Source organism: Sciurus carolinensis, chromosome 12 (assembly GCF_902686445.1).
Source record: "Sciurus carolinensis chromosome 12, mSciCar1.2, whole genome shotgun sequence".
Taxonomy (NCBI): Eukaryota; Metazoa; Chordata; class Mammalia; order Rodentia; family Sciuridae; genus Sciurus; species Sciurus carolinensis.
Window position 1 is genome coordinate 9034453 of NC_062224.1, and position 25519 is coordinate 9059971.

Below are 25519 nucleotides of genomic sequence, written 5' to 3' on the forward strand. Positions count from 1 at the left end.
AGTAGACAGCACTCTGTAATCCTGCAACTCTCTGTTCCTTTTGTCAGCCTCTGGACATCTTTCACTTCCAGCTGTTCTTATTACCATAAAATAAAAGTTTAAAAAAATAAAGCAAGCACAGCTGAATCATGCAGTTTAATGTGTTCTTTAATGAACTTGTGGTGGCATATGTACAATGAAATAGGTACTAAAGGACATGTCTGTTGTAGGCAGGGTATGCTACAGAAGAGACAGGAATGCTCTCCTGGAGAATGTAATCTTGGGATCTTTTACATCATATTTTCCCAGAATGATGATAACCTTATACAGTGTATGCAATATATAGACCCATATGCACCCACATCATACACACACATCACACACACGTATATGTAGAAAATCCCCTAGAATAACATAGATTTTACTTTACATTTAATAAGCTACTTAATTAAATTAATTAATAGACTTGTTAAAACATTGATTCTATTATATTAACTAAGTAATAAGAATTAAATTATCTATAACTTAAGAAATAGTAATCTTTTGAGAAAGTGTCACATGAAATGCACACATTTTGAAAAGTGGACGGTGTTTGGGAGCATTGGGTGTTAGGAAACCAGAAGAAATCACACAACCCAAAATCAATAAGGTGACTCAAAAATATGCCATGTTGAACCTACATTTCTTTCTTTCTATCCTTTCTTCTACTCCACCTCCATCAAACTATACCATGAGCTTTCTGTACAAAGCTACTGTATTACTGTCCTGGTTAGGGATGTTTGCAACACCAAGGGTTTTTCCCCAAGATTACATTCTCCAGGAGAGCATTCCTGTCTCTTCTGTAGCATACCCTGCCTACAACAGACATGTCCTTTAGTACCTATTTCATTGTACATATGCCACCACAAGTTCATTAAAGAACACATTAAACTGCATGGTTCAGTTGTGCTTGCTTTATTTTTTTAAACTTTTATTTTATGGTAATAAGAACATTTAACAGGAATTCTTCCCATTTTTTAAGTTAAAGTACAGTATTGCTGACAAGTAGTCACAATAAAAACACATACTTGATAGGAACATACAATCACATTAGACTATTTTATTTATTGCACAGTAGATCTCTAAAGTTTAGTCATCTTGAAAACCTGAAAGGGTAAACCACTGAATAGCTCTACCTTTGACTCCTGATTATCATAACATTGGCTAACAGCTGTTAACAATGTCCATACCACCCCTGAATACTGTACTGCTATGGAATTTCCTACACCAGATTAATTAGTCCATTACCTTTAAATTCCACATCACAGAAAGTCTCATAACATGGGGAAAATATAGAAGACTTTTTTACATAATGTAGCATGAATGGCCTCTAGTTCAATTTATAGTAGAATTCTCCTTTTTCTCTGAAAACTCATGAGCCCAGTCTTAACTGTCTGCATACCTATCAGCATTCTGACCTTCTGAGTTCTCACCAGAATTATCAGTTAAACTCGGCTTACCACATTCTAAAGTTTTTCCAGCTTGCATTTCTAAACTCTTCCAAATTCCTCTCACAAACTCCAAATATCTCCAAAAGTTTCTGGACAATATGATCAGGTTAGTCATAGAAATGATCCCATTCCTGGCACCAATTTCTGTTCTAGGCAGCCTTCTGAGCTTTTGCCAAAGAACATGACAAGAATAACTTGGAGGATAAAAAGGTCTTTTTGGCTCATGCTTTCAGAGGTCCATGGTTGGACACCTCCATTCTTCCAGGCTCATTGTGAAACAGAACATTATGGCAAAGGGTAATAGTGGAGGAAAGCAGTTCATTACATGACAACCAGGAAGCAGAGATAAGACTCCACTCATCAAGGACAAAATAGAAACCCTAATGTAAAATTTCAGGCACACCTACCTGCATATAGTTACCACCCACTTCATTCCTGTTTTTTAATCCACTGATTAGGTTACAACTCATACAATCTCAAGTTTGAACTTTCTTCCACTATCTCACATATGAGTTTTTGGGGACATCAAAATCCATCATATCTCTAAACCATAATAGGAATGAAATAAAAGCTGATGCAAATTAAGCTTCTTTCTACAATGCAGTATCTTTCACAATTTTCATGAGATTAAGTTTGACCTTTATTCAACAACTGGTGTTCTCCAGCATGTGGAGAAAAATTCTACCAAGTGAAATAAGATACAGGAGCCTTTTGTGTTTGCCCTTGAATCTCATCTAGTGCTCACATTTTACTTTTGCAGATAAAAATGGAACACTAGAGTATACACCACAAAATATTCAGATTATTCTCTAGAAAACAAGGCTCTTGGCATTTATTTAAATGAATAATTCTTAAAAGTACAACTTTGACTCCTAAGTTAATTATCAATATAGGAAAATCAAGTAGCATATTAAGATTACATTGAATCTGAGAATGAAAGTATATTGCTTACATATAACTGTGACCACTCCCCTACAACATATTAATGAGCAGAACCACTCTATTCATTGAATATCAATAAACTCTAGAAGCCAAACTAATTAAGGAAATTTGTAAGATCCAAAGTAGACTTTTGTAAAACCAATCTGAAATGAACTTTGAATGATAGGATTCTCTTAACAAATGGCTATGAACAATTAAATACACTTTATATTTTTACTTGGAGAGAGTTCTAAATTTCATTCTATCTATCTATCTATCTATCATCTATCTATCTATCTATCTATCTATCTATCTATCTATCTATCTACATATCTATCAATCTATCTATCTATGTAACTATTTCAGTTTTGCATAGCCGTGACCAAAACACCTGGCAAGGACAACTTAGAGGAGAAAAAGGTTATTTGAGGTTTATGATTTCTGAGATCTCAGTTCATAAATGGTTGATTCCATCACTTTGGGCCCAAAGTAAGGCAGCACATCATGGAAGAAGGGTCCAGTAGAGGAAAGTAGTTCAGCTAACGGTGTTGGTTGAGGAAGCAGAGAAAGCAAAGGAGTGGGGGAAGCTGCCATAAGGAAGATGTGCCCTTCAAGGACATACCTCCAAGAGAACCACCTCCTCCAGCCATGCTTCACCCCCTACAGTTGCTACCCAGTCACTCAAACCAGTGCAGATTGATTAGGTTACCCATCTCATAATCTGATCACTTTGCCTCCAAATATTCCTTCATTAACAGAAGTTTTTGGGCCACCTTACATTCAAACTCTTTCTTTCTCTCTTCTTACCTATCTATAGTTTCTGATCAAAACTACATAACATATTAAGTATTTTATTACAAAAAGGGCTTTGCAATTAGATGATTCTGCCCAAGTATAGGCTAGTGTAAGTGCTTTGAGTTAGGGAAAGCTAGGGTGTTTAAAGTTAGGTGACTTAAATGCATTTTCAACATAAAATAATTCCAATTATCAGGATATTACTCCCTGGTACATTGAGGAGCATGTCTGTGCATATGTGTGTGTGTGTGTGTGTGTTGGTGTTGGTATGTGTGTATTCAAGTGGTTCAGAATTTATGATTTGAGAAAAAAACCTATACTTATTTACAAGCTTATATCATACTTGTATACACTTAATAGTGTTCTTTAGAGATTATCTCTATTGTTAAATTATCATAAAAATGTAACTACATCATAGTAACCAGTAATATTTAATTTCCCTCCATGTTCAAACCACAGATTGCTTTTGTAAAACCAGAAGATGAACTTGTTAGCTGAGATGGCACAAATATGTTTTTGTGCAAGTTTTAGGGGAATATTAAATCCATCATCTGTAAAATAGGGCTGTGTTAACAAGTCGTAGGAGAAGCCAGACAGATTAATGGACATGCATTTGGGGCACTTTGCTGTGGGAAGCACTTGTGCTGCTGTCCAGGGTTTTTTCCCTTGGGCTTGAATGTTAGCCTTCTGGAAATAGATGACTTAGGAAAGATTTCTCAAAGATTTAGAAATAAGTCCTAGCTGTGATATTAAAATGAAAAAAAAAATGATGTAGTAACTACAATTTTTTATGGCAAGAGTAGTGAAACCAGATCGCAAGTGAACACAAAATGTTGAAATATTATTTAAAAATCAATAAAGAGAGGAAGATGGAGAGATTGGCAGAGGGGAACAGAGGTGCGGAGAGGAGAAAGAGAAAACAGGAGAAGGATGTAAAGAGGGAGGGAAGAAAGTTTGGAAGGTCAGGGAAAGAAGGAAGAGGAGAAAGAGGAAAAGAGATGGAAAAGGTAAAAGAAATGCAGTGAAGAGTGGAGTCCAGGGTTGGGGAGAGTCTCCTAGTAGCTTCCAGTCCTAAGTTTCAACCATTCCTCACCTCTAGGCATGGGTATGTGCACGAGTGCACTTGGTGTATGCATGCGCTTTGCATGTGCAAGTGTTTGAGTGTGCGCATGCATACTTGTGTGTATGTGTGCCTGCATGTGTGCATGTGTGTATGTGTGCATGTATGCAAATGTGTAAATTGGTGTGTCATGTGCATGTAAGTTCAGACACACACAAACATACACACACAAACATTTGGGTTCTGTGAAAATGCCTTTTGTGAGATTACTCAATTTGCTTTGAGACATAAATAAACTTGATGTTGGTGTCTGTTGATTTCAAACCAAAAACCGTATTTAAACACTTTATTATTTTTCAATATCTTGCCTACTCTGCTCTCAAAGTCTGTGCTCATAACTATTGATCTGCTGTATATGTTAATGCAAAAAATCAAAACCTAATTCTACATATTTGAGTTCATTCCATTCCTATCTTCCACTTACCAAATGAAAAACTCAGTTCTGCCACTGACTTTCAGGAGATTTTGGACACATTACTTTGTTTCCTTAATCCTCAATATTCTTTGTACTTTTGAGTATTAAATAAAATATTTCAGGACCCTAATCTAGTATCTAGAGAACATTATAAAATAACAAGAATATATAAATTGTGAATACTGTATTATAATTTTATAATAATTTTCAGAATATACAGCAGAGAACAGAAATATGTAGGCATTCAATACATATCAATTATAAATATAATTGTAAAATATAAAATATAGCTTATTAATATAAATAGTTTCAATTTCAATTCAATATTCAGCATCACACAAAACAATAAAAATAACGAAGATGTTTTTATTGAAATGAGAAATAGGGCAAAGTACACAGTCTATATGTAATTACATCTCAGTCATAATCCCAAATGGCTTTTATTTTGAAACTTGACAATATAATTGCACATTTCTTCTGAAATAATAATACATCATAATAATTAAGGATATATAGAAGGAAGACAAAGGGAAAGGAATTTCACAACCAGATATTTCATAAGGTATAATAAATTCTAAAATAGTCTTAATTCAAGAGTAGACATATTGATGAAAGAAAACAGAAATCCTCCAAACAAACCCATTGTAAAGGATATTTAACGTCTAATGGATCAAATTTCTGATAATTTAGCATTATGTCTACATAATAAATAGCATTATGATAATTGGTTCGCATGTGGAAAAATTTTCAGAATTGAAAAATTTGTTTTATACAGTTTGTTAGCATAAATTATAGATAGACTAAAGATTTAGGTATTAAAAGGAAACAAAAACATTCTAATCATGCATTTAAATAATAGTATTTTTTAATGAGTTTTTTCAAATGTCAAAATCCTTAAAATAACATTTAAAATACTGGTAGCACAAACGCCATGTCAACAAAATGTAAAGACTTATTTTAAAATAGGGAAGATTTTTAGAACTCTAATAAAAACTACTCTGTACAATGAGGAACGCTGCATCTGCTGCATGAACTGACACTATTCAACATGAAGAACAGCTAAGGTCACTTATGGTGAGTTTCTGTTTTGGAATATACATTAAAATTAAAACACCCATCCCGCTGGAATCTTTGATCTTGCCCTAAAGTCGCAGATGCTCTGTCTTGCTTTCTTTTTGTTTGCTTTTTACACCAGTCTGGGGAATTTATTTTACTAGTCTTTGATTTGCTCATGTATCTAATTCCAAATCCAGGCTGCCACTACTATTACTTCTTTTCAGTCTGTATCTCTTCCTTAGTTGGTTATTAGTGTGACTCTGCTTTTGACAACTCCTCTGTTTTGCTGCTTGGGAGCTCTCAGTTTACCTTTGTGTTTGAAAGCCAGGGTAATGATGGGCTTCCAATTTTAGCAGATGTACTGATCCTATCTCAGTCTTTCCTACCTGGTCCTGGGTCCTGTGCTAAGTCACATGCTCTGCTCATCCCCACCTACTCCTGTTTTTGTTCAATACAGGCCTTTGGTGGAACAACAACTGGGCAACTTGTAACTCACCTGGTTTGCTTCTCTTTTCTGGAAACAGTTCTCCACATATTGTGTCCACTGCCATAGCTGTTCATCACAGGTAAGTCTGATCCTTAGTTCACCTCACTGAGCAAAATCACACATCTCCAGCACCCCTAGTGGTTTCAGTAGTAATAATAAAGTAGAAACATTAATTTTTTCCAGTACCACAGGTATATTTTTAAACAACATATCTAGTAAGAAAGTGAAAGAAGTTGACTCATTTTAAATTGATGTCCAATCATACTGTCAATTTGGTAATAAACAAAAATATATTAAAAATATGCAAGTCCTTTTAGTACCTAAAACTACTTCATTATTATTTTAAGGAAATAAATACGAATGGTGACAAGAGTTGTGACTAGGAATAAAAAGTAAAGAAATGGAAACTTACAAAAATTATTTGAGACAAGATTAAAAACAAGATTATACAGTTCTTAGAACATTGATTTTTAAATGACTACTCTTGGAGCTATTGAGGCTAAGAAAGGACATTTTATTCCTATTGTGAATTTTACTGGAAGATAGCTAAGTCTAAAATGAAGCAAGCCTGGGGACCAAGGAGGGACCAAGACAAGGAGGAATGATCTTTAGAGTCTGGCCATAATAAGAAAAGTAACAAGGATGCGTTCCTCAGCCTCATGGAAGTGGACTAATGGACAATTATATTGCAATGTGATGACAGTGTGTATGTGAACATCTAACCAACAATAACCAGATGTAAGCGCTGTGACAGAAACGTTCTAGAAATGCAAGACAGGTGTTTATTCCTCGCTCACATAGCAGGACAGAGGTGATCAATCTGGTAGGACAGATTTCCTTCTATGTTGTGGCTCTCATATCAGAGCCCAAGGTAATCACTCCGATTGTGGTCATATCTGAGCTAAGAGGAAAGAAGAAGGGGAGAACAGAGAGCTATTCGTTTTTTCAGTTGTGTAGTTCAAAATTTATGCATGTAAATTCCCAATAGTCAGAACTTTGGTCCCACTACTAACACTATCTGCAGAGTAAATTCAAATAGGTCTCTACCATTAAGCAATTTTTTCTTTTTGGTATTTCCGTCCTAGGCTCCAGCTTTGGGGTTAGCGATTTTTTTCTATAAAGGACCAGATAGTATATATTTTAGTATCTTCAGGCCTCATGATTTCTCTGTCAAGTATTCAGATCTGTAAGGCTAAATCAGTCACAGACATAGTGCGCAGTAATGAATGTGGCTATGTTCCAATAAAACTTTATTTACAAAATAGGCAGCAAGCTGTATTTTATTTGCCAACCCTGCTCTAGGCAATGGTGACCACTCAATTTTCTTAGCATATCTGCATGTCTTTGCTTATGTCTTTCTTCTCTTCACTAATATCCCCTCCCCTTAATTAAATTGCAATTTTTGCAAACATTAAATATTACCCATTTTTTAGACCAGGCTCAAATATACCCTCCTATCAGCAGTCTTTCCTGAATTGTTATCATAATTAATTTCTTATTTGTTTTCCAAGTCATTTCTAAGTAATATTTCTTCATTCCTAATGGAAGATAACCAGAATTAGAATACATACTAACATAAATTTACATGGCAGAAATTTCCTCTAAGAGTCTACATCTCAATCCAACTACATGCACCACTGGAGCCCAAATAAATGAAATCTATTCTTCCTGTTTGGAGTGTATGGGATAAAACAGCATATTCCAGAGGCAGTGCATACATAGCAAGGCAAAGATTATTAAAAATTCATCAAACTCTGATCAATCAGGAATTTAGAAGCTCATAATAAATCCTATGAAGGATTGTTAGAAGTTCAAATATCCCACCAATTTACAGAAACATGTATTAAAGAATGTATTTAATATACTTGGAACATTGATGGGGTAGAAAGAAAAATTTATATAGCAGGCACAAGTTTAGATCTGAGAAAATCATAAGTGAAAAATAACTTATTGAGCTTAATTTTAAATTTATCCACGGAGAAGTGCAGTGTATTTTAGAAGATAGCCAATATAATTAAAATTGATTAGATTGCAATTATTCGGTGGTATAGAAAGGGAGAGGGGACTATTGTGGCTGGCATTTTAAAAATATCATCAAACGACCAAGATATTAGCATGCTGCTGTTGAATGTGATATTTGTACATTGGCCATTGAAGAGAAGATCAAATTGCCTTTTTATGTTAGAAATTGGATAAAGAACAGGAATCAAGTAAATCCAAAGTGTAATTTTCTCATGAACGTGAATTGATGGGACATGTTCAGGTCAAATATAATGTGTGTCACTGTATAGCTGAGGAGGGAATCTCACATTCCTTTGGCCCTGCTCTAAAATTTAAAGTGGCATGCTTTTATTTTCCACCGAGACAGCTGTTAAAATTCTCAGATGAGAACAGCCCCAGTTGGCACGTTTTAAATGAAAATACACGTGGGTAATAACCATGGACTATGAAGTACTGCTGGCTAACCAGGAATCAAATTAGGGGTAAGTCAAAGCTTTGTTTATATTTCTTTTACTTTTAAGCCTTTTCAGAGAGTTGATTATATATTACTAGCACAAAGATTCATGGATTAGGAACCCCAGGAGACAAAATTGTATATTTAGCTTCAAGAAACTTCCTAGGGGTGAGGGTGTATGTGTGTGCATGTGTGTGTGTGTGTATGTGTGTGTGTTTATAAGTGTGTGTACAGCTGTATGTGCCTGTGCAGAAATATTTCTTTTCATGTGTGTAGAAGTAAGAATAATAGAATACTTATAGATTTGTTCAGACTTCTTCAGTTGGTAACAGAACTTACTGAAGACCTAAGGCACCGCCTCTCCAGTCTGCTTTGACCTACTTCCCTTCAGGAAGGCATGAAAGGAATATTGTTTTCTGTGCCAGTCAGATACTCCAGGCAAGGTGGTGGACTCAGCCTCTCAGAGACTCTTAATCAATAGTCACATTCTGGGAATGGCTAACTGTTCTGAGGAGTGCTAGGAAAATCACTCGCCCCACTCCCTTTACTGCCTAAGAAGTTCTCTGTCACTTCAAGTCCTCCTTCAGCAACAGTCTAATCTATAAAGAAGAATAAAATTATGGCATTTGCTGGTAAATGGATAAAGTTGCAAAATATCATGCTAAGTGAAATAGGCCAAGCCCCGAAAACCAAAGGCCAAATGTTTTCTCTGATAAGTGGATGACGATACATAATGAGGAGGAGTGGAAGGGGGAGAAGAGAATAATGAAGGAAATTTGGATGATGTAGAGGAAAATGGGATGGGAGCAGGTGGGGGTAGGATAGGTAGTAGAGTGTATTACCCTATGTACATGTGTTATTACACGAATGGTGTGATTCTACATCGTGCACAACCATAGAAATGAAAAGTTGTACCCCATTTGTGTATAATGAATCAAAATGAAGTCTGTAAAAAATAAAAAAAATAAATTAAAAAATATATTAAACATACACACACACACACACACACACACACACACACCACATACACACAAAGTCTAATCTATGAACTTAATGGGGATTCAGAACTGCCCGGTATAAGGGAAAACTATGATGGAAAAGGAATTGAAGGAAGATGCAAATAGAGCACTGTATTTGGTGTTCACGTCATGCACATTGTAGGATGTAAATTCTGGAGCACACCTATCATTTAGGTATTACTCTTATTTTAAGAATAAGGAAACATGCATAGATGGTTTAGGACAGGAAAGTTGCATAATGTAAACGCAGAACTATTCAATCTGAAGAAGGTGTTTTTCACACCACAAGCTTATAATCTAATAAATGTAGGTTATTCAAGTTCCCATTGAGAAGTGAACAGCGATTGAACAACTTAAGAAACATTTTTAGTTGTTTTGTGCCCAATGTAATTTTCCCATTGACAGAAATAAACAGCATTTAGATATTTCCCCTGTGGGGAGAGCTCACATCAGTGACTCTTAGACTTGCTCGGGAAGTGTATTCACAGGACAACAGTACTAAGAGCCATGTCATCTGCTGTTGCCATAAATGAGGAAGTGGGGCTCCAAGCACTTTGCCTGCAAAGCCATCTGACAGACTTGGTTGTCCCCATGTGGTCTGCTCAGCCAAGGAAGGCTTTGAGGCATACACCACTGGCAGCTCTATGGGATACCAAAAGCTCTCATTTGTGTGCTGATGTCCTCCCAAGCTCCCTGATTCAAACATCTGTATGTTAAAACTTTTTTTTTCCTCAAGTGTGAAAACAGTTCTTGACTTATGTACGGAGAACCTATGAATATTTCTGAAATTAAGACCTCTTTGTTTCTTCTCTGAAAATATGGTGCAGAGTATAGCCATGATTACATTTTTGTAAGAGTTGTTTTATAGAATCAGAGTAGCAGAAATCTTGGAATCAATATAACCTGATCCCCAGGACAGAAAAATGCTGAATGACATGATGTATCCTCCATCCTCTATTCAAAAGGTTTCCTGACCTGCAACCCATTTCATATTGTTAATTATAATGCCACACTCTGCGATTTTCCAAATGTTTTTGATTGTTAGATATCTTTCACTATTAATTCCTCTTTTTCCAAGTCAAAATCTACATTTTTTCCCTAAGGAAGTCTGTTTTACCCTTGGTTCTTCTATCTATACCACATTAAATAATGAATACCTCTGACATTCCCTCATCCTCTACTATACTACATTTCTCATCGAACACCTTGACTTTGTTGTCCCACTTGGAATTGTGTCCCAGACTGTTGCCATTCTCTGGTCATTACATGCTCTCTGGATCCCTTGATGAGCTGTTGTTGATTTAGAGCAAGTCACCAACACTAAAACAGAAGTTCAGATATAGTTCAGATTTCACCAATATTCACAAACCATGAGCTCGAGAGACCCTTGATGTGAGAGTAAGGCACTCCTTACAGCAACTCAGGATGGTCATTCACAATAGCTAGATTGCAGAACCAGCCTAGATGCCCTTCAACAGATGAATGGATAAAGAAACTGTGGTATATATACACAATGGAATATTATTCATCCATAAAGAAGAATAATATTATGGCATTTGCAGATAAATAGATGGAACTGGAGAATATCATGTTATGGGAAATAAGTCAATCACAAAATACCAAAGGCCAAATGTTTTCCCTGATAAGTGGATGATGATATATAATGGGGGTGGGAGGGGGGTTGAGAGAAGAATAGAGGAACTTTAGAGTATGTAAAGGGAAATGAGAAGGAGTGGGGTATGAAAGGTGGTGGAATAAGACAGATATCATTACCCTATGTACATGTATGATTACACGAATGGTATGAATCTACATCGCATACAACCATAGAAACGAAATTATGTACCCCATTTGTGTACAATGCAGTCTGTAAAAATAAAAAAAAAAATTTAAATGAAAAAATGTTGAAAAAAAAAATAGGTGGGAAAACCTTTTCACCTGCCATACATTTGAAACCATATATTGGGTTGTGTTTATTGCAAATTTATTTGTGTTTTTCATATAAAATCTTATGTCAAAAATAATTATCTTCTAATATAAATCTAGCTCTAAAATTAAATAAAAACAGCAATTAGAATTAATCTGTTTTGCCTTTTTAAAAGATGAATCATTGCTTCAAACAATGAAAGTGATTTTTAAAATATATTTCTCTTTTGAGTATATATATCTCATTTAATAGCAGAAGGACAATAATATAATTTGATTGTTGAATTTGGTTGCTTTATCCCCCAGAATCCCTTTATTTTCTGGTTGTTCAGTAAACTAAAGAACCTCTATAACTGTGATATTATGACCTTTAGCTTAAGGAATTAAGATACATTTAGACATAGCAATTCACCTATTTCTGCCCTGCTAGCCTTCTTACAACATGTGTTGCTCTAATCTGGTCACATGTATCCACCATCCTCTATTCCAAAGGTTTCCTGACTTGCGAATCATTTCATATTTTTAATTATAATGTCACTCATTAATTTTTGACAAAGAGTCATCCATTCACCTTTTTTTTTTTGCGGGGTTGAGGGGTACCAGGGATTGAACTCAGGGGCACTCGATCACTGAGCCACCTCCCCAGCCTTATTTTGTATTTTATTTAGAGACAGGGTCTCACTGAGTTGTTAGCACCTCACTGTTGCTGAGGCTGGCTTTGAACTCGAGATCCTCCTGCCTCAGCCTCTCAAGCCACTGGGATCATAGGCATGTGCCACCGTGCCCAACCATCTAATGTCCACCTCTCTACACTGACACACAGCTCAACCATGCTCTGATCTCTGGCAATGCTGATGAATGAAGCTGAGAACATTTCACTGTAGTTTCAACTGCTGTCTCGCTTGGGGAGGGATAGTGGTGCATGGAATCACGGGAGAAAATGGACGTGTGCACACTTTGATGCAGTAGACAGAGAACCAGAGAGCCACCATAGGTGCAGTGTGATATAGTTGAAATTCATTCCTACCACCCCATACCTGAACTCATTATAACCTCGTTTTCAATTTTTTTTTAATAAGACAATTGCCCAGGTTTCTGTACTGCAGTGTCCCTACATGGGTTCATTCCATCATCAAAACATTTTCATTCGGTTACCTACTACATAAAAGCCCACTCACTAAAAAATAGATGGTAAAATCCAGCAGGCATCATGTTCAATTTAACAGCTGCTTCGTATACTTTGATGTGTTTTAGTCATTTAGTCACTGTAACTGAACAAAGATAAGTATTTTAGACAGAAACACTTTGTAAGTAACCGATTTTGAAATTATTTTGACAGTTGCTTCCTTTTTCTGTGCATCATTGTCTTCCAAGTAACAGATAATTTGAGTAAGGTAGACAAATATGGAAAATGAAAACCCTTAGTTTGAAAAGATCCACATCTCAGTCCTATCTAAGTGGATCTTGTTATGTCACAGACACTTAGCGTCTCTGGATTGAAAAGTTGATAGATTAGGCTGCATTGGTTGTATGTTTTGCTGGAAGTGTTGCGCTCCATTGGGAAACAAAATAAGACCCTTGAGACCCACTTGTTTTACTCTTAATATTTTATTTCTACTTTGAGAAACACGCGCTAATTTAGGAAAACTATAGGTAAGAGGCTCTGGATAAACCAAGGTCCATGAAAAATTTTATTAAGCTAAGCATGTAGCTCAGACGAGACTAGTGGTGATGATATAGGTATCTCATAGCCAAGGGGGAAGGGGCTGAATAGTGGTACCCCTCCAAAGATGGGTTCAAGTCTGCTTCCTTGATATGTGGTCTTATTTGGAAATAGGAGCTTTGCAGATGTAATCAAAGCATGATGTGGTCATGCTCCTTTAGAATGGCATCTACTCCACCAACCCTGTGATTTGTACTTCTGGTGTCCAGAAATATGACTACTACTACCTTGGGCCACTTTTATATGACACTCTGTTATGGCAGCTCTGTCAAAATAAAACACAGAGTAGACCTTGGGCTACTGGAATGTTGGCCCGGTTTTATCCGATTATGGCTCACAATTCATTTACTCTTCAAGTAAATAATGCCATAACCAAACCAGAATCCATGGAAAGCCAGGAATACCTCCACATAAAATGAACATTAAGCCAATGTGAGTGTTTTGAACTGGGTATTAAATTCACTCATTCAGAACTGAAGACAGTAAACTGTATTTAAGCAGTAGCTCTGGACTCCTCCCGTAAGTTATGTACACTACTTTTCCTCTTAGGAAGTATCCTCAGAAAATACCTATTCAATCCAAAAGGTAATGAGGAGATCCCATAGCTAAGTAAAGAGGTAGACCAGGTGACAATGGCTGACGTCCCCACTGGTGGGACGAGGGAGCGCCATGTGCCCCCCAAGCCCTGTGATGCCTGGGGAAGGGCACCATCATGTCCCAGATGAGGGATGAGGCTCAGTCTGGGAAATGAAAGACTTACTCTTAGATTTATAAGGTCAAGAAAGGGAAAGACTAAAGAAGTCCTCAAGATCAAAATGAGGGAGGATGGAAACAGGACAACTAAGGCAGCACATAACTCTGGACTTGACGCCGAGCTGAAAGGGACTGAGCAGCCCTGATGAAACACGTGGAGCAAGGACACTGAGTGGGCAGGTGGTGTGAAGCACCACTTCACGGCTGGTGTGTTAGGAGTTACGTGGGTTTACACTGTCGAGAAACCCTACACTGCACAATAAATTCTTCAATGTGTACACAGTTATTTAGGCATCAGAGTTTATTTAGGATTGGAAGAAGTTTGACTTAAACAAACCAAATATTCAGTTGAATTTCTATTTTGGACAAAACACTCCCAAAGAAAATGACTTCTAATTCCTAAACATAGTACATTCTCTGACCCAAATGATACGGAACTTTGAATAATGGAATCCTTTGTTTCATACTCACAACTTTGAGTAACTAATGCTAGTTTTGCTCTCATTTTACTTTTATTTCCATATCTGATCAATGAGGTCAAAGAAGTAGAGGCTTATTAAACCAACTTAAATATATTAGGCCCACGTAGGATCAAGCAGTTCAAAACACTTTAGAGTAATGTCATTTATGTTGCATGAGTACAGAGAAGAGAACTGAGGAATGAAACAATTCAAAGAGGTATAAAGACACATTCTACTCTCAGTGTCCATTCTCTGTAGTGGCAGACTTTTTTTAATCCATCACCCAAGATAATATTCCATTACCTGTTAGTGAATACTTTATATTATACCTTTGGCTCCTTATCCCACATAAATGGCAGTCTTGTCAATTTCAGAATATTGTTAAAATCTCCATAAAACTGGATGGTCTTTCTAGCAACTAAAAAGAAAGAAAAGTTGAAAAGAAGAGCATAACATTTTAAACTTATTCTCTGTAAATTTACATATTGCATAAATAACAATCATCGAAATAATGCCTGGAAATCCTCCTCATCTTTTTTTCCTATTCCTTTTTTGTAAATGCTTATATATTTTCCCTGTGTTTACCCATTTTCATACTCTTCTCCCAAATCTAGTAGGAAGCATCCTTAGTCTTTTTTTTTTTTTTTTAATAGGGACATTTGGTGAAGCAGCATTCACATAGGTCTGATTTTTATATATACACTTTTGTACCTGAGAAGAAAAAGATCTGGAGTGTATTCAGAAAACCATGAAGAAAAAAATGTTTCCTCCAGATTGTCAGGAAATGTCCAACATGGGAAGTAAGAGGAATACCAGTGGCCATTTTGGTCAGGGTGCAGGACAACTTACCCATTATCTTTACAAGAGCTCACTGCTGCAGGCATAGAGGATGCATAGGAGAGTAGAAGATCCTGCAGGATCATTAAGTCCCATGTGCCTCCCCAGCTGTGCACTGATTCCAAGGGGTGATCTTGTCAGGCTCCAGGGAGAGGAGGACAGCAACGGTGGACACTTCAGTAGCACTCTGGCTTGAAGTAAAGATTAAATTACATTATAAAATCAACACTTCACACACTTCATGTATGTTGTAAATGACTGTCTGCCATAGAGGATAAGTTATGTTTGTTGTTATTTATCTTTATAAGATGCCAATTTTTGTGCATCTTAATTTTGTATCATTTTTCTTGAGATGATTAAGAAATCCCTTTGAGAATAAATCTAACCAATGAGATGAAAGACTTCTACAATAAAAACTAGAGAACACTGAAGAAAGAAATTGAAGAAGACATTGGAAGATGAACAAACCTCCCATGTTCATGGATAGGCAGAATTAATGTTGTCAAAATGGCCATAGTACCAAAAGTATTGTACAGATTCAATACACTTGCTATCAACATACAATGACATTCTTCAAAGAACCAGAAAAAAATGGTCCTAAAATTTATTTGGAAGGATAAAAGAGTTAGAATAGTCAAAGTAATACTAAGCCAGAAGAATGAGGCTAGAGGCATCATAATACTGGATCTAAAATTATACTATAAAGCTATAGTATTAAAAGCAGCACAGTATTAGCATCAAAACATGCATAAAGATAAATGGAATAACAGATGTAAGCACACATAGTTTTAGGACTACACAATTGAGCCACTAGAAGCAGGTCACTTGTTGGACTGAAAACAAATTCTTTGCATAGACTGTAATTCCAGAATTCTTTTCAAATGTCTTGTCTCATCCACCCCTCTCTATTTCTCATTGTAATGCTTTGCTGGGAAGAAAGTGATTCTGAATTGCACAGATAAGTTCAGTGAAATCATGTGACTGAATGAGTGTGTTTATCTGGCCCATCCCAAGTCAAGTAATGACTTGGTTATCTTGTTATTATTTAGATATGACTAAAATTCAGTGTTGAGCCAATAGCAACCTATCACGCTCAATGTCTAGTAGAAATGCATAGTTCATATATAGACGTATATTTAGGAATCACACAACCAAATCATTCAAAGCACTTTTAAAATAATTTATGTTTGTGATTTCAAAATGCAGTATTTCCAGAAATAAACCAAAAAGATGCCTCCTTGTAATGGTGACCTTAGTTGAGATCATTGTGTTGGTAATTTTGCCATATAGCATTTTGTAAGTAAATCATAGGGTTATTTCCATAAAGTTATTTCACAAGTACATAATTGGTCTAAATCAAATAGTAGTTTTGGGTTTCTTGGAACATATTGGCAAGTTTTTCTCTTAAATGGTTAACCAATTTCTATTTCCTTAAGAAGTCTTTGAGAAAATCTGTGACTGACTCTTCTTGACCTTTCAGCTGTTATTAAAACTGTTACTTTTCTCAAAACTTTCCTGACTGAACTTTTTCTTTTATACTTTACAGTGCAATTAGCAAAGGTTTCCTGTACTGAATGCACAGTTTAGTGATTTTAAGTAAACATTCACTGAAGATGGAAGTGACTTTTACACCCAAAGAGAATTTCTACCATTGGTCCTGATGAACATTTTACAGTTTTATAGATATATCATATTTATTTGTAGTTATCAAATGAACACATTTATAAATAGTATACTTATTTCTTGATATTCAATCATATGATATTAAATATTTCCCTTCATGAAATTTAACAAAATGTACTATAGTCATTAATTTTCTGACATTTAAAGTATTCAGTTTTCTGAAATGAAGTCAATTTGCTTGTTATACATTGCACTTATTATATAATGCTGAATTTGATTTCCTAATATTTTGTTGAAGAACTTTGCATTAGTATTTATTAGTGAAATTGATGATCTCTTTATCCTTCTGTATTTACATTTATGATTTTTTTTTTAATCCAGGTATTCAGTTTGTTGTATATTTCAGAAGAGTTTGTAGTATAACTGTTTCATTTCTTCTTTAAAATACTCATGCGAATTTGTTGGTGAATAAAGCTGGGCTTGGAGTTTTGGGAGGGAAGTTTTTGTTTATAGTGTCCATTTATTTAGGATCAAAGGATTACTATTACTTCCTATTTCCTTCCTATTTTTCCTTGCCCAATTTTTGTAAATATTCAGTGTCTTAAAACTGTTCACTTGAGTTGGCATAATCAAATTAATTGGCAACATCTTGTGAATAATATTCTTTCATTATCCTTTAAAAGTTTGTGGGAGAGGTACTAGTGTCTTCTGTTGTGGTGGTAGAGATGGTGTTGGTTGAAGGGGAGGTGTTTGGGAAAGAGGAATGGAAAAAAAAATGAGAGACGGACAGAGACTATGTTTTGGTTTCTGTAATTGTTTTTACTTTTCCTAGAATGGTCTTTCAAGGAGGCTATTAATTGCACTGGTGTTTTATAAGATTCAGATTTTGGTTTTATTGATACTTTCTATCATATCCTGTTTTTTATTTCATTAATGGATATTATGATATTTATCTCCTTCTATCTGTATTTTTTAGGCTTTTAGTTCAGATGCTTAGGCTCATTGATCTTTCTCCCTATTTTTAATGAATTTCTCTATGCAAATGGCCTTATCTACATCCTACAGATTTTCATGTCTAATGTTTCCATTATTGCTCAAATCAGACTGTTTCCTAGTTGCTGCAATTTAAATATTTATGTATGCATTCTCTTTAGAAATATACTTATATTCAAAATATATTTGGATTTCCTTTCAATCCAGTTGCTAATGATTTCTAGATAAATGACCCTGTGGTCTGAGGATACAGTTCATATGATTTCAAGATTTTGTTGAAATTTATTGAGGGATATGTTGTGGCCCAATAGATGTTAGATGTGTACAAACATTCCCATTTCTTTGCCATTGGAAAGATTATATGCTTTTCAGTTTTTAAGGACAGTATTCTATATTATGCAGAGATTAGATTTATTGAACTTGTTTCTTAGTTATTCTACCACACACTCTTACTGAGCTTTTATTTTTTTCTTCCATCAGGTACTGAGACAGATGTGTTAATATTTCTCACCTTGATTATAAACACATTTTTTCTCTGTGATACTATGAAATATTTTGTTTTGTATATATTAAGAATAAGCAATAAGGTACATAAAATGTAGAATTATTATATTTTTCTGGTGACTTATAATTTTCATCCATATATCTCTCCTTCCTTTATCAAAATAATGCTCTTTTTCTACTCTGTTGAAATATCCACTTTTTTGAGATAGCATTCACACAGTTCATATGATTTCAAGATTTTGTTGAAATTTATTGAGGGATATTTTGTGGCCCAATACGTGTTAGATGTGTGCAAACATTCCCATTTCTTCATCATTGGAAAAATTATATGCTCTTCAGTTTTTAAGGGCAGTGTCTCTATTATGCAAAAAGATTAGATTTATTCTTGATCTTTATTTTTTTATTTCTTTATTCCTTGGTCTTTGCTCTGAATTTTATATCTCAATACTGCTAAATGTGCTTCTTTTTAGCAGTAGGTAATTGGGTATTTCATTTTTTGGACATTCAAAATGAAAACTTTTACTCATGATTAAATACATAATTAAATAATTAAATCCATTTTTTAAAAATAAACTTTATTTTTTTAAAGTTTAGAACATAGTACAGAAAGTTTCCATATGACCCAAACTCAGTTTCTCTATTATTCGCATCTTATTGAAAAGAAAAAAAAAGCAATACTGAGCCCTGGCGTGGTTCTGTCCTGCATGTCTGTTCTGAGAGCGGCAGTCACATATTTTTGCCTCTCACACCTAAAGGCTTGCCACCACCCCATGGGCAATTTGATGGTGTCAAGCCCCTTGAGGCACCAGAACTATGTTTTTGGTTGTGAGTTGAAGGCTGACAAAAATTAACACTTTACAGTGGGTAATGATGAAAACGAGCACCAGTTCTCACTAAGAAGGGTCAGTTCAGAGGCGACTGAAAGGAAGAAGCCACCGTCAAAGCCGAGGCAACACATCACCAAGGCAGTCCAAGTAGAGGGAAGCTGGCAACTTTGAAAAGGACTATGCAGCCAGCAGGTTCCCTGAGGTCCTGGAAATCACACCAGCTGTGGTTTTAAGTTTGAAGTGGGATCAGGACCTGTGCACTTAGTAGCTGTTCAGGAAGATGCAGAAGAGGCTGAAGAGGAGAAGGATGTAAAGCTGTGAAGTGCCTCTGGAAGGCCACCTGCCCCTGGAAGTGGTACCCAGGTTCCACAGAAAACAGCACAACTCACTGCTGATAAAGACGATGACGATGATGAAGATGACGGTGATGATGATGGTACGGAAGAAGCAGCTCCAGCGAGGAGACCTCTGTGAGACGCTTCAGGCAAAAGTGTGTTGGGAGAAATCCTAGTTCTTGGCTGGCAGCAGTGAATGTCTCAAGTGTGTAAATCTGCGGGGAGGAGCGTTCTGCTTAGGCCACCTAGGAAATTAAACAACTGCCCCAAGTTGACTCAGTGTTACCAAGGTTCCATATAGGAACCTGGTGGTCTGATCCCCCGTGGCACATTGTGATTGGGCAAGAAACCTATAAAATGTATAGCTATTCCTGCAATAAACGAGTTTGCAGGTTGCTCTGCACAAGCCTGCTTCCACCCAACTCCCAAAGTCTGGGTCTTGACTCCGCACCCTTATCCCACGTCTGAGCTAGCCTGGCATAATAGAGACTACAAAAATGCAAAAAGATCACAGCAGAATGCAGTAAGACTCAAGATCATCAACACCAAGATCAAAAGGTTAAGAATCCTTCAAAAGGGAGGAAAAATCTCCTAAAGCAAGCACCCAAGGACTCTGTTTCTGTAGAAGACATGGAAGCAAAAATGCAAGCAAGTATTGGAAAAGGTGTTTCTCTTCCCAACGTGAAAGCCAATTTCATCAATTATGTGAAGAACTGCTTCCAGATGACTGGCCAGGAGGCTATTCAAGATCCCTGGCATTGGAAAAAGTCTCTTTAAAAAACAGTTTGAAGAGTTTCTTAAAATTTTCCATCTTATTTCATTTCTGTAACAGTTGCTATCTGGCTGCCCTTTCCATAATGCAAAGTGAAAACTTTCCCTAGTGGTTTGATACAATGTTGTCCAGGGTTCATGGCCAAGACTGAGTTGTTCAAAAGGCTGATGAGCTTTTGAAGATTCAACTCCACCCTTTGCTAGGTTGTGGTGTATGTGTGGAATTTTATCAAAGGACATAGTAGTCGACGTGCTCAGACATGGAAATGATGGGGAGACAATGTATATATGTGAAATAAATTTGATATTTTAATAAAGTAAAAAGTATTGAAAAATTATCAAAGATTAAAATCCCTAATTTATTCAGCTTTATTTAGTTTTTGCACAATGTCTTTTTTTTTTCTGCTCCAGAACCTACCACATGACATTCAGTTGTCACGTATCCTTAGTCTCCTGTTACAGTGCAGATTTCTCAGACTTTCGTCCTTTTGATAACCTTGGCAGTTTTGAGGAGTTTTGATCACGTAATGTGTAAAATGAGACTGTGGCTTTGGTGAAGACAGGGAGCGCTGTGCCTCTCCCTCACATCACATCGAGGGTAGGTACTGTCAACATGTCATCCTCTTAGTGTGGCCTGGATCACCCGCCTCCCGCCTACGTCGTTTTCCACTGTGAAGTTGTTCTTTTCTCCTCATCCTTTCTATACTTCATTCCTTAGAATGGACTCACTTTACCGAGTCTTCAGTAAGGAAGAAGGATACTCCACTCCTACTTCGATTATTTATAATTTTTCTGTATAGGCACTCTGTCTCTTTGCCATCTGTCCAACCACTTATTTACATCAGTATGGACACATGGACATTTAATTTATATTTTGGGTCCCTTTTCCATATCATGATTATTATGTGTGTATAAATATATGATTTAGCACTTTTTTCTTTCCAGTACTACAAGATGTAGATAAAATGGGCTTTGGATTATATGTAAGTTCTGAGTACTTAGCAATTGCACATAATTAAAGGACAAAAGAAATAAGCTTCCTGTTATACCAGACTCTATTATATTATCAGTATATCTGGATATTTGCATCTATTACCTTTTTATCATAACCACATCATGGGCTCCACTTACAAATGAAAAAATTGAGATTTTAGAAGTTAACTAATTTAGCCCACATTAAATATTTAGAGTATCATTAGACTGTGACTTCCAGCTCTTATGAAGGTTTGAACATGTTTTCTTATTGCTACATCCCTTTTTTTGGTATCTTCCTCTGGGGCTCAGTAGGGACTGGCATCTGCCCTTGGGTCCGTATTACTTAGCTTGCAATACTTTCAGAGATCCAGTGTTGCTGAAACTCCTCAAGGTCCCTATAGCCTTTTTAAAAATTTCAGGTAAGATTATCAGTTTCTTAGATGAGGAGAGAGTCAGAAATTCAGGTACACAGGGCAACCAAAGGGTAAAGAGGTGGAGAGGTGTTCCAGAGCAAGTGTGGTCCCACTAAGGTGCTTTCTCCTCCAGTGTCAGTGTCAGACTTAGGGAGCAGGTGAGAGTCCAACAGAGGAGAAAAAAGAAGGCAGAGATGATCTGCATAACATAAGGTGTTTGTCTACATAAGACAGATACTTCCATTCTTTGAAAGTGTTAGCAATTTGCACACACAATGTGAACTTGAAGATGTATTTGCAACTTAAATATTGATCAAAATGTATTGACTACCAAGGAATGTGCAGAGAACATAATCTACATTAATCTTCATAACCCTATCAAGTCAGAATCATTATTATATCCAATATGGAATGAATATAATAAGTGCATCCACATATAAAATATACATAATATTTTAAATATGCCACCCAGAGTGAACATCACTATTTATTCATCTGGAAACTGGATGATTAATGAAGGAAGGAAGTTGAGGCTGGCACATGATTTGGGAGATTGGGACGTCTCCATTTGAAAATGGGATTTTCTTAGTGGTTAAGTGTTGCTAATTACTAACACAATCCTTTCACTCGTTAAGATTCTGATTTTCTTTTTCTTCATGAATCAAGTTTAGTAGTTCATGCATTTCTAGGACTTTAACCTTTTCATCTAAGTTTCTAACCTGTTGACAAAGAGCTGTCTATGACACACTCTTAGAATTCTTTTTATTAAGTCTGTAGTGACAGTACCTCTTTTATTCTTGATCATGGAAATATGGATCTTTTGGGGAGTTTTTGGTTTGTTATCTATTTAGTTAAAGTTTGTTTTTTTTTTTTTTACTTTATTCTTCAAAACACCAAATTTTGGCTTTGTTGATTTTCTCTTTCGTTGCCAATTATTATTTCATTTAGTTGCAGTCACTATTATTTCCTTATCTCTGATTGCTATTGGTTTAGTTTGCTCTTATTTTCTACTTTCATAAGACAAGACATTAGGTTATTGATCTGAGATCTTTCTTATTCTTTAACATAGGTGTTCATGGCTCCAAATTTACATTAAACACTGCTCTAGTCGCAGATCATAGGTTTTCATGTTACGCTTTTGTTTTTATCTGACTCAAAGTACTTTCTAATTTTCCTGGTGATTTCTTCTTTGAACAACTGTTTGCTTAGGGTTGTGTTATTTAATTGTCACAGAGTTAAGGGTTTTGCAGATTTTCTTCTGTTGCTGATATCTAGTGTGTTCCACTGTGGTCGGCCAGCATATGTCCCCTGATGCTCACTGAGTCCTCTTTATGGCCTATCACAGTATCATCGTGGAGATATTCCCCGTGAAGCTCAGAAGGACGTGAAATCCACCATTTGTGGTGGAATGTCCTGGATATGTCTGTTAGGTAGAGCTGGATGTAAGGGTTGTTCAGATCTTTGATTTCCTCCTTGATCTTCTGCCAAGTTATTCTGTCCATAATTGAAAGTGGGGCTTTGCAGTCTCCAACTATTATTGTTGAATCGTGTACTGTTCTCTTCAGTTCTTTCCATTTTTCTTCATATATTTTGTGGCTCTATTGTTCAGTAAATACATGCTCATAATTGTATTTTTCTAATGAAACGGCCCTGTTATCCCTGTTGTCATGATACAATATATATTTTTTATCATTTCTAACAACTTTTGTGTTGATGTATTTTTTTTCTTTTTTATATTAGTATAACCACTAGAGCATTCTTTTGGTTAGTGGTTGCCCTGTTTGGAATTTAAAATTTCTGCCCCTGTGTTCAGTGCTCATTCCCTGTTTGTGGCTACTGGGAGGTGATGGAAACATTGGAATGGGGCCTAGTTGGAGGTCTAAGGTCTTTGGAGGTGTGTCCTTAAGGGGTTAGCAGGACATGAGTCTCTTGTTCTTTCTCTGCTTTCTCACCATCTTCTGCTGCCTCACCAGACCCCAAAGCAATTAACCATGGACTGAAATCTCTAAAATTATGAGCCAGAATAAACCTTTCCTCTTTTCAAGTTGATTATCTCAGGTATTTTGTTATAGAAAAGCACATTAACACACTTTATCATGTCGAACCATATATCACTACCATCCTTTCAATTCAGCCTATATCTATCTTTGAATTAAACCATTTCTTTCAGAGCGCATCTTAAAAGTAATGTGTTTTTATTGGCACAATCAATTCATTTGCATTTAATATAATTACTGATATGTAGACTCTGCATCTGCCATTTTGATATTTCTCCTATATGACTTAAGGATTTTTTGTTGTTCTTTCATTCCTTAATTACAGCTGTTTTTGTGCTAATTGTATGTTTTCTAACTTACTTTATAAAATTTTCTTTTAGTTTCTTTTGCTGTATTTCAATTGCTGATTTTCAATGAGCATTTTAACTTAATGTAATTTGATTGCAATTAATATTAGATTAGTTTGGTATTAAAAAATTTTCTTCAATATACCTCTGTTTACATCCCTGGCTTTCCCACTCTTATTATCATGTAATTTATATATTTATACATCATAATCCCATCAGCACTGTTGTACATTGCTTTATATGGTTGTCTCTTAAAATAAAGGACTTTCAGTTTCCAGTCTGATAAATTAATGATATTAAAGAACTTGAGAGTCTGAGTCCTATCTTCAAATCAAGAACAAAGCTACTAAAAAGAAAAAAAAACCCTAAACATCACCTTCTCTAGTTTTATACAGCCAGGAAAATGCAGAGATCTAGTACCAACCAGGAGCAGAAACCCACATAGGCCAGTAGCTGGTGGAGACATAACTGCTGGAGACTGAGCCATCCACCACCTTGAGAGGGAAAATTTCCTGCTGACTCAGTTTTAGGGACTTCCCATGCTGTTGCAAGCTTTACCTCTAGAGGATTCCCTAGGACTCAGGGTAAAGTGGGAAAAAGACCCTATGCTATGGGAAAGGAAAGGAAACTTTTTGAAATATACCAGTTCATTCTTGTTAACAAAGTCCTACTGTTCAAGGAAAAAAATTTAGTGGAGTCTAACAGATTTATAGGAAGCAAACAATGAACCCTAGGCCTGTATAGCTCTCCTGTATTTCCTGAGGGAGGAAAACCTTCAGAAGCATATGTTCAGGTCATAATCAAAGGGCACAAGCTCAGTAAGCAAGGAACCTAATATTAGGACCACTGAAAGTCTACTCTCCCTCTGCACCTTGCCACCAACTGGGCTCCTGTGCACCTCTAGGGTTACAGCTGTGAGAACTGCAGGCTCAGATTCTATTTCAGAAGAAGTCTCTGAGACACCACAAAAGAATTCTCCTGATACCTACAACTGAAGAAAACTAGCCTCCCTGCCAAGTACTCTAAAGAGCTTATTACCTCTGCACTTCCCCTACTTGATACATTCCATCTGACTTTCAACAAAACATTGTAAGATATACTGAAAGAAGGAACAAATAGGGAAAAAATAATAAGCAAAATTATATTCATACTTTTTTATATTTATGTAGTTATTTTTATCAGTGTTCTTTGTTTTTTGGTCTGCATTTGAGTAGATTTCTAGTGTCCTTTTACATCAGCTTATAGAACTACCTTTATGATTTCTTACATGGCAGAGTGTTAGGAGACAATTCTACTA

General features: G+C 36.0%; 1 pseudogene; it reads left to right on the forward strand.

The window, feature by feature from the left end:
• The first annotated feature begins 19327 nt into the window (after window positions 1–19327).
• Window positions 19328–20496, forward strand: LOC124961953 (nucleophosmin-like; annotated as a pseudogene).
• The last annotated feature ends 5023 nt before the right edge of the window (window positions 20497–25519 follow it).